This window comes from Corvus brachyrhynchos, unplaced genomic scaffold, assembly GCF_000691975.1.
Source record: "Corvus brachyrhynchos isolate BGI_N302 unplaced genomic scaffold, ASM69197v1 scaffold305, whole genome shotgun sequence".
Lineage (NCBI taxonomy): Eukaryota > Metazoa > Chordata > Aves > Passeriformes > Corvidae > Corvus > Corvus brachyrhynchos.
In genome coordinates, this window is record NW_008239284.1 from 1,955,280 (window position 1) to 1,966,164 (window position 10,885).

The following is a 10,885-nucleotide window of genomic DNA, read 5'->3' on the forward strand; positions in this document are numbered from 1 at the left end:
CCCTACAGCATCAGCAGAGTGCATTATCAGGAGTTTTAATCCCCTCACCCCCACTATTTTAACGTTGTGAAATAGTAGCAAGGTGACATGAAATCAGGGGAATCACAAGCAGGGTTTAAATTCCAGGGACTCCTACAGAAATTAATGGGTTTAATCTCGGTGTAAATAGACCCCACTGCACTGGAATCAACTGCAAAATTCAGATTTGCACAGAGGATCTGGCATATTCCCATCTTTTCAAGCCTGTGATCCCTTTTGCATCCTTTTGCGCTTCTGCTCTGAAGAGCCGCAGGCAGAAGAGTGGGAAATTCAAGAGAAAAGTGAGCAGAGTCGTAGCCTGAGTCTTTGTAAAAAAAAAACCCCTGAAATAGGAGAGAGAAAAGCCCGAAGAGGACAACACAGGAGGGATTCCCTTTCTTCTCAGATCAGATAAAAAGTGATTACATGGCTGTCTGTGTGTAAAGATAACCCAAGCACTTCTGTGAGGCTCAGGGCTTCTCTGCTTCCAGTCCCGGAGCTGTCAGTGACACACAGAGCGCTCAGCTGGGACCTTTCCAGGGCTCTTTGTTGTCTCTGAGTACCCTTGAACCTGAGGCTTGTGGCAATAAAAGAGAAGATCACAGTTAAAGGATTCTCATTAGCACCGATTTCCCTCCTACCTGACACTAAAACCCCAGCTCTCCCCTGCCTGTACCCCAGCCCTCTGCGCTCTGGGTTTCTGCTTCCTTTCGGTTCTGTCGTTGGGGGGGTGATGACAGAGGAGGAAAGAGGAAGATTAATCTTGAACTTTCAGGTCTGTCTTCCAGGATAAAAGATGAGATCACTCTTCTGTTGGATGGTTTAGAAAGCAACACTGACCCAAACATCTCTGAGGGCCAGGAGAACACAAACCTCTGCTCCTGGCATCCTGCTCAGGAGCCAAGCTGCTCACGAGAGTAAAACTGATTGCCTGGGAATTTCGGATCATATTCCTCTCTGAACACATCTCCTCCCAGCTGGCTTTTCCCTGGCTCCACGGGCACATCACTTTATGAGAGAACGGCTGGAGCTGGGCCAGGGAGGGTCAGGCTGGAGATGAGGGAAAGGTTCTTCCCCCAGAGGGTGCTGGGCACTGCCCAGGCTCCCCAGGGAATGGGCACGGCCCCGAGGCTGCCAGAGCTGCAGGAGCGTTTGGACAGCGCTGCCAGGGATGCCCAGGGTGGGGCTGTTGGGGGGTCTGTGCAGGGTCAGGAGCTGGATTCAATCATCCTGTGGGTCCCTCCAGCTCAGGATATCCATGGTTCTGTGGTTTAGAATTTTTCCTTTTTGCTTCTTCAAAGCACTACCAGGACAACTCAACCAATCCCACACATTTAGAAAAGGATGGGGGTATCCCCAACCCTGAAATTCTGACTGTTTTAGAAGACCATAAAATACAGAGCTCTTTTGCTCACTGAGCTACTTAAGATTTCCTAGCAGTGGCTTCCATGTATAACACTGACCCCCTGTGTGCCTTCTCTTATGTCTGATTATACCACTGAGCTCACCCCAAGCTCCCTTCCTGTTGTAAAGTATTTGAACCTTGATAGTGTGCCCCAGCCAAACCATCTTTAGTTATTTTTACCAGAGCCCTCAGAGTGGCACCAGGCTGGAATTACCCTCACTGGCTTCACCTGGCCTTTCCACCTTCAGCTGCAGCACATCAGCCCCAAGAGGGCTTTTAAGCTCCAGTCTGAAAGCTAGAGGAGAGAAGTGAGAGGTGGGACAGGTTTATATCTGCTTCCCTGGCCTTTGCTGTCTTGTTTGGATTTCCTGGACTAACTTGGCTGCTGATCACTGGATGGGTTTTGTTGCTGTTATCATCTCGACTCTGCTTGCCTGGATTGGGAGCCCCACCTGTTAGAGCCCTCAGGAATTCATCAAGGACTGAAAGGTAAACTGTGCTAAACTGGGAAAAAAGAAGTTGAAAAACTAAATACCAAGACAGCAAGGAATAGATAAAAAGGACTGTGCTGCACTGGATTAAAACCAATCATGTTATCAGAAAAGTGTGTGTGGAGCTCATGGACAAAATAGAGACACCAATCAAGCAATGTGAGATCTCACACACAGCAGCTGCAAAATGTATATGGACTGTATTATGGATATGTTGTAAAATGTATAAGTAGAGTAGCCTGTAAAAATAGGTAAAATGGGTAAGTAAAGTGCATAAGTACTGGGCTATGCAGAAGTTGTAAAAAGTATGAGTAAGAAAATGTATAAGTAGAGTGATGTGTATAAGTAGTAAAAGGTAAGTAGGTAGAATGTATAAGTAAGGTATGATGTCAAAGTTGTGAGCTGTGTGAACACTGGGGTATTTTAAACAATAAGAAGCTTCTGTGAAATCATATTGAGTTGTTGATCAGAAGGCACAAGTTCCCACACCTCTCCCAGCACATGGCACGAATTTTAGTCTTTTCCAAATGTGACCTCCCATTTCCAACTTCTGTGTTAATTTTGTGACATGCTGTGTTTCATAACAGTCATGCCCTCAGAGAAGAAATGAGCCTATGTTGGAAAGAGGGTCAGAAATGCCACTTAATTCCTGCTAAAAGCATTGGACCCTCCTTGAGTGCTGATTTCTTAAAAGTTGATCTTGTTCTGGACATCTCCACCAATCTCAAAGGCAGTGGGCTTGTTGAATAGTTGTGAGGAGGCCCCCAATTTTTGTGTGCAATTCCCAGAATCTTCTCTAGCTGCTCCTGTGTCAGCCCTGCCCCAATTCAGGGTGTGAAATAACCCTGGGGCTGTTTGACCCCCACATGGGCCCTTCACTTAAGAGCTGGACTTGATCCTTGCCCGTCCTCTCCAGCTCAGAATATTCCATGATTTATGGGTGATTTTTAATTCAATGAAGAGTCTGCTCAGGACCAAAACCTGCATGGGAGATGTAACACAATTTTTCCAATAAAATCAGAACCCAGGAAAAGACAGTTCCTCATACAATGAACCTGTTATTTCAGTTGTTCTTTCACAAACATTTTAAAAACACTTTATTTCCCTGTCCATACACATGAGTCTGCACAAGAGAAAGTTGAACTGTGAGAGGCAACTTGTGGGATTTATTTTGGGAGCATTTGCTAATGCCAGTTTTTCCACCAACAGCTGCTGAATCAAAAGTTAAACTAATTTTTTCCCCAATAATTCACCACCCACTTACCTGACTTTAAAAAAAAAAAAAAAAAAAGTGCCACGGGAGATAAGTTCCAGGTAAGAGTTGAGGCTTGTTCTTGTTTTATCTTTTTGGGCTCACCCGTCCTTAATCACAGTCTGTGGCAAACATTGAACCATTAACTGAGTCAGCAACAAATGATAACATGAAAGAACAGGGGAAATGCATTTTAATCAGAAATTTGGCTCCAGGTTCTGATCTCTTAACGAGCAGGACCAGTGCTGGATTCTGTGCCCTGCGGAGCCCTCTTTCATTAAATAAATGTGGATCAAAATTGATTTTTTTTTTTTTTAAGTGAAAGGAACAGGGAGAAATTAAAAGAATACTGAGCTGAATATGCTGGAGTTTGTTGCTGTGGTTTTATGTGCTTGCAAGTCAGTGTTAGGGATGAAATTTAAAGATCTATGGAAAGGCATAAATGATAAATCCAGGAATATACTGATATTTATAAAAGCCCAAAAGAGACCAGTTAATTGTTTGGGGAAATATTAATGAAATGCAAAAAAAAAATCCTCATTATTACCTTGGGACAAAAATTGTTACACCGCAGGTAATTAGATTTAGTTCCAATTTAATACCTGTGCTGGTTCACCCAGCCCTAGGAATAATCTGCTTTGTAGCAGCACATTTGAGAGTGAAAGCTGCCCTGAATGTGAATTAACACCACCCTTGGTGGAGCCTGAGAATCTTTTGCACAGAGCGCAGCCAGTTTCAGGGACACGCAGATGGGAATGCAGTGAGCCACTGGGATACAACACCTGAAACGTGAACAACAAGGCTCGAACGGTTTTAGGAGCATTCAGTGCTTGTGGCCGGAAGGAAGTGTATTTATTCATGGTTTTATTTATATGTTTATATATTTATTTATATATATACCTTTATTCATGTATTTATTCATTTAAATTCATGTTAGCATGGAATCATACAGTCACAGAATATCCTGAGTGGGAAGGGACCCACGAAGATTATCCAAATCCCACTCCTGGCCCTGCACAGACACCCCAACAATCCCACCCTGGGCATCCCTGGGAGTGGTGCCCAAATGCTCCTGGAGCTCTGGCAGCCTCGGGGATGTGAGCACAGAGGGGACAGCCAGGCCAGGAGCCTGAAAACAGCCCCAGCTGAGTCCCAAGGAAATCATCCTGCTCAAAAGAACTCATTTAATGGCAAATGGAAGACAAAAATTCAAGATTTAAAGAGAGACTCTGGTACCACAGGGCTGATCCTTAAGGAAATTTAAAGATCCTTTCCATGCTCCCTTAAGACTGATGATTTTAGGTCAGTTTCTGGAGACATTTTGTTCCTTTTTCACTGAGTATAAAAAAACCTACATTTTCTGTCTTTCCAGACCATCTTCACAAGATTTCACTGGCAGAGAATCAAGATCAAAATGCTTTTGTCTTTCCACCTGCATTGCCTTCATTCCTTTACAGCTGTAGCCAAATACAGCTCAGTTAATTGTGGTTCATATTGAGCAATATTCCAGCAATCCTGCTCAAACTCTGGCTCTTGGATTACCACATTATCTGCTACTTGTCTGTTGATTTCCCAGGAATTTGCAGAAAACCATTTGCTGCTTTTTATTTGACAATTATTTGCAAACAAACTGATTTTTATGAGAGCATTTCCTTATGACCCCTCAAGGCCACTAAAGAAGGCACTTCAGGTTACTTCCCTACAAACCATCTCAATTGTTGTCTTAAATACCTATTTACAATAATTCACGTTATTTCTACACTAATATTCCCCCTTCCCTGATGTGATGACTCAAACAGAATGAGGACTTCCAAGCACTGCAGACTTTTGGCCACTTTTCCAGTGCAAACACTCATTTATATAATTATATAATTGATATAATTACAATTTCTTATTATGTATTGATAATCCTTTCCGAACTATTATCAGCACTGGTCAGACCATATTCAGCCATGCTGAAGCCAACGTTAATTTGGGGATGGATTGATCCTGACAATTGCAATGCACGTTAAAAGGTGGCCACTGGTTTGGAATTAGAGAATGCAGAAGCTCATTCCCAGCCTTGGGGAAGTCTGACCTAAAGAAAATGCAGAGACTGAAGGTGCAAGTTTACAGCTGCTGCAGAAGTAAAAACTGCAAAGTCAAAGCCCCATAATGTTCACTGATATATTACATAGCACACCAAACACTATATTCCAAAGAAAAAATACTCAACAATTTTGGAATTTTTTTAGAGATGATCTCCAAAAAGGAAAAGGAAATTTCCTCTAGTATTTGTATTTATTATTTGTACCAGGGCATTTCCCAAGGGCTGCATTCATTCCCTAAATGAAGAAATAGAAAGCAGCTGTTGGGGAGCAGATCCACAGGGGCTGTGCAGTCCTTTCAGCCTCTCCAAAGAGCTGAGAATATCCTGGCTGTGCTGCCTGAAGTGACCACCTAAAAACAGAGACTAGACAAGAATAAGGGAACAAAGGCAGGTATTTATTTGAAAGGCCTTCAAAGGTACCCCTGGGGAGCCAGAGGCTACTGCCAAGGTGGACCCCGAGTCACCAGTTCTTCACACTTTTATAAGTTTGGTTCATTTACATATCAGGGTTAATTGTCCAATTATAACCTCAGTTCATGGTGTAATTACCCCAAGTTTGCCCCCCCCCCCTTCAGAGGCTTACACATTTTGGGCCTGGGGTCCTTGAGGTGGAAACCTGGAGGGGTTTGTTATGTCTGACCAGTGTGAGAGAAGAGCAGCTAATGGGCCACATGAAACTTTGGAGTTACACACCAGGCAGTGCAGGATTTGAAAAATATAAAAGTTAAAACCGAAGGCATCAGCTGTGTTTGCCAGCCTGGGAAGACCATGAGCTTAATGACAAACAAGTGGTAACTGAGCAAATATTGGCGTTTAATAAAGGTATTTTCAGCTCTCTGATCACACCAGTGGGAAGAAGCTGTGGGACACCTGAGAATGGGGCCAGGGCACCCGAGTGCCATCTGAACTGGTGACCTTGAGCCTCTCTTTTCCTGATCCATAAAATAAAAGTCCTTTTATTTTATCAGTGTGCATCAGCACACTGATAATCACCAGGCAAAAAATGTGTTGCTAGTGATATCACAAACATTTACAAAGATAATCTCTGGGCAAAACTCCCTCGAGAAAAATCAAAATCAAAAGAATAAATAGACAATGATGACTGTGCCAGCACAGAAATACTTTCCATGCGAACTGCTGGTGTCAGACTTGGTGGCACAGAGGGACTTCTTTGCCTTTGATCATATTTGCAGTAGATTTATTAGCAGTTTATGAGACAAAATATGGCTTTAGATATGCACCAAGTATGAGAAATGACAAGGAAGAAAACATCAAACTGCTGAGGACAGAGGGAGAAAATGAAACTCATTCTGTGGGGTGGTGTAAAGATTTATCAGCCCATTAGCATCACTCCTGAGTGGTTAATCCATAGATGGCACAGGCAAAACAACTCAGCTGCTGTAAAGGTTTTCTCCTGTGCCACACCAATTTGTACCCTCTAACTGCCTGAGTTCATAAAAATGCTCAAGTGCTCCTATCCATCCCAAAATACTTACATGCACTTGACTGCAATCATGTTTTAAAGATTGTTGGTGTCAAAATTGCAGCTAATCATGTTAAATATATCCTTAAATGTCTTGCAGGCACAGTTTCCCTACTGAAGCTTAAGTACAGAAAACAGCAAGGCAAAAATCCGTAGTTCTTGTCCATTCCAGAAGAAACAAGTTCCATATGATGAAAATCAGCATAGGCCCCAGAGGGAAGAGGATTCCTGCTGCTAATGAAGGCCAAAGGGTGGATAATTATACAGCACAGACAGATGTGAGCACACCTGAGCATCCACTTGATAGAAAACGTGACGCAAATCCACAGAATCCCTGAGTGGTTTGGGTTGGAAGGGACCTTAAAACTCATTTCACTCTGGCTCCCTGCCTTCCACCAGACCAGGTTGCTCAGAGCTCCATCCAGCCTGGTCCCTTCCAACCCAGACCAATCTGGGATTCTATGGTTTTTATTCCATTCAATAAGAGCAGAAGGGACTTGTCTGTCTGTCTGTCTGTCCTTTGAGTAAAAAGAGAAATCTCCCCCAGAAGGAAGCTGTCAATGCAAGTCCTGAGAATCTCAAGGTGTGGTTGAGAAGAATCCCAAAATAACTCAAAACCTGTTTGTGTTGGCCTTAGACACTGAAGTCTCTGGTCTTCAAAGTGTATCCTGAAACTGTTTTAAAGTGTTAAATCATGGTCATAGATTAGAAAAATAAAAGGGATATTTAACTCCCCTATCCAGCAGATAAAGTCATCAGGGTGATGCCTTAGGTTTTAACCCTTATATTTTTCAAATCCTGCACTGCCTGGTGTGTCACTCTGAAGTTTCTTGGAGCCTGTTCACTTCTGCTCTCTCGTGCTGAGCAGACATAACAAAGCCTCTCTGGCCCTGCTCTCCAAGGACACCCAGACTGCCCTAGGCCCAAAAAGTATAAACCAAAAGCTTCTGAAAGGGGGGCAAGCTGAGGGGAATTACATCATTAACTGAAGCTTTAATTGGAGAATTAACCCTGCTATGCCAATGAACCAAACCTATAAAAGTGTGAAGAACTCGTGACCTGTTGTCCATCTTGGGCTCCATCTTGGCAGTGGCCTCTGGCTCCCCAGGGGTACCTTTGAAGGCCTTTCAAATAAATACCTGCCTTTATTCCCTTACTCCTGTCTAGTCTCTGTTTCTAGGAGGCCTCTCAAGGCATCAAGGGAAAGTCAGGAATGTGGCTGATGGAGAACTGAGCTTTGCTCTGCGTTTCTCAGCCTCTGCAGGCAGCAGAAGGTGAAGGGGGCCCAGAAAGAGCAGAGGAGGAGCCAGCAGAGCTGTGTGAGCACAGCACAGGTACACGAGTTTTGTGTGAGACCTAGAACTGAGGTGCTCATTTCCAAGGAAGAACTAAAGTCTGGATGCAGAACCTCAGGTCTGTGAGCAGGGGGAGGGGGGCTGGGTGGAACAAAAGATGCATATTATTAAAATATAATTTTGGCTTCCTCAATTACTAACAAGGAGGTTTTTACAGCTACGTTTCCCTGATTATTTCCTCATTGCTTGATAATACGGCAAAAAACATGGTCAAGGAAAAGCAGACTTGTGGGAATTTCCACTGGATTTCCCAGCTTAATCTTGATTTTGAGTGGAAGGTTCTAAGCAGTTTCTCTCCTCTGTTTTTTATCCAAATTTTCCCCTGCCCATCTGGGATATTGCATCCAAGTTGTTAAATATTGGCAAGACCCAGCTCATGATCATCCCCCCTCACTCACAGGAGCCCTCAGAAATGTGGGGACTGAGGTAGCTGCTCCTCTCCAGGCGTGAAGAGAGGGGAGCACAGTCCTTCCAGCCCAGATCCTGGTGCTGCCCAGTTTATCTGGGATTTCTATGGGATCAGCAAAGGCAGAGGAGCTGCTGTCTCTTCCCAGAGCTCTGACCCCATTTCCCTGGCGCTGAGGGGGACTCGAGCTCGCTCTGCTCTCCCCTCACCGCTCACTGCTGAGGTCATGTCACCAAACCAGACCAAAGGAGCAGAGGGAGCCCTTTTTTCCTTGCCTTTTTCCCCAGCATTTCCGGAAGGAGCCTGGACACCTCTGCTCATATCCTGCATTTGGCTTCTTCTGGGACCAAAGGGAAACCTCAAAGCAGATGGGATTTAACTTACTTACATACTCTGTAGCTAACTCAGATTTTATTAAACACAGCTGTAACCCCAGACTTCTTCAGATGTGTGAGCTCACTGCTGACGTCGCTCCTGGGCCTTTGGAAATCCAGGCTTAGCAAGAATTTTGAGGGGGAAAAAAAAAAAAGAATAATGAGACAGAGAATTTGTCATGAATTTGTCATGAATTGAGCAAAAAAATGTGAGTTTGTAACTGAGCCCAGACCAATCCTTTTGTTCTTCACATCCAGCTTCGACTGAGAGCAGAGTCCCTCAAATAGCACAGAAAAAGAAAAATATACACCAGGCTAAACCAGGATAAGGCTCGACTGACTTCTCCTTCTATCAGCTGCCTTCTCTGCGTTCTCCAAACTCCAGCATCACCCTACGACCTCCTCACAAATTTGGGGCTCTCTCAACATCAACAGAAGAGCAAATTTAGTTTGAACATTCTGTCTTGCTCATCACCACCTTTCTTAGCCCAGATTTAAGTTTATCTTTGTTTCAGAGCCAGCAAATAAAGCAAACCTCCATGGGAGAATAATCCAAATCATTGCACATTTAAACAAGGTTGGTTTTATGACAGTGCAACAATAGACATCGTGTAAGCTGCTTTTATTCTGAATACAGTCCTTTTATCCCCATATTTTTGGAGTGCCAGTGGTATGATAGCACTGTACAAACACTCCTCCTAAACTTCATTTACAGCATTGAAGTTGACTGAATGCACAAGTTCTGTCACAAAAGAACAGACTTTCATTTCCCTGCTGATATTGCAGATCAGTATCAATAATTTAATTACATCTTTTTCCAAAATGACCAAGACAGAGCAGAAAAATCTTGTTGTTGTAAAGGGGTGAAATAAACTTTTTTATTGTCCTAAGCAAATGATAACCTCTGTCTATTATAAAGAAGCACACAACTAAAATGTGGGTCGAACAAAAAAAAAGTTCCTGCTGCTGTAAATAAGATCTCTAATTTAATTTTTCCTCTCCAGAATGGCCCTGATCTGTTAGAGTGCAGTTAAGTTTTTTCATCTAAAATATTTTTTAGGACAAACATCTGCCTACGAGGGGTTTTAGTACTGTTGTTGTTTTAAACTGCATTTATTCTGGCAAAGGCAGTGCCTCCCACAAGGCTAAAACTGATGTCTGGAGATCAGAGAGAAGTCAGAACCTCCACAGGTATCAAATTCCAAATATTTCATTTCTCCCCTAAAAGCTTTTTACAGAGCCCATTGTGCAAGGAGCTTTGGAAGCTCTCGTGTCACAGCCAGGGCTTTACTATCCCAAAATGATCGTGTCCAAGATAGCTCATTACAGCCAGGAAGTGATTCCATTCTGTAAAGCCAACAAAAGATACTCCCATGTCATGAATTCCAGTCAATTATAGCCAAATTCAGCCCATGGCCTCCTACTGTAGTTTTCCACAACCTCAACATGGTAACAGCAAAGTTTGTATCTCACTACGTGTTGCTAAATAAAAATAAGCTACAAAAAAAAGGAGTAGTGGGGTGGGAAACTCGGAATTCTACACATCAGGAGTCTGGGATTTCAAACTGGCTTTTGGCCAAGCTTCAGGAGCACTTGGGGACTTCACACATATTTCTCTGATAGTATTATGACTTCTGTTTTTCTTTTCTTTTCTTCTTTTTTTTTCTTCTGTCTACATGAGCAGCGTCTGTTCCCAATTTGCTGTGTAATGCACTGACCCAGGGTTTTGAAACATCCCCTGGAACAGAGTCCCCACTCCCACTGCTGCTGGGGACACTGGTGGCTCTGACTTCAGGGACCAACCATCCCCGAGCCCCCAGGGCAGCCCTGGCAGGGAGAAAACCCAAGCAGACTCTCTATAGGTCCGCCCAGGGCCGAGGGGGAAGCGAGTGAGGACACATTTTCCACACTATAGCCAGAGGCCCATCTTACGGGAAACTTCAGTCAGTAAAAGCAAAATGTTACTGGAATGTTGCCTTCTTTGAGCTCGCATGGAATTTTTTATGATGATT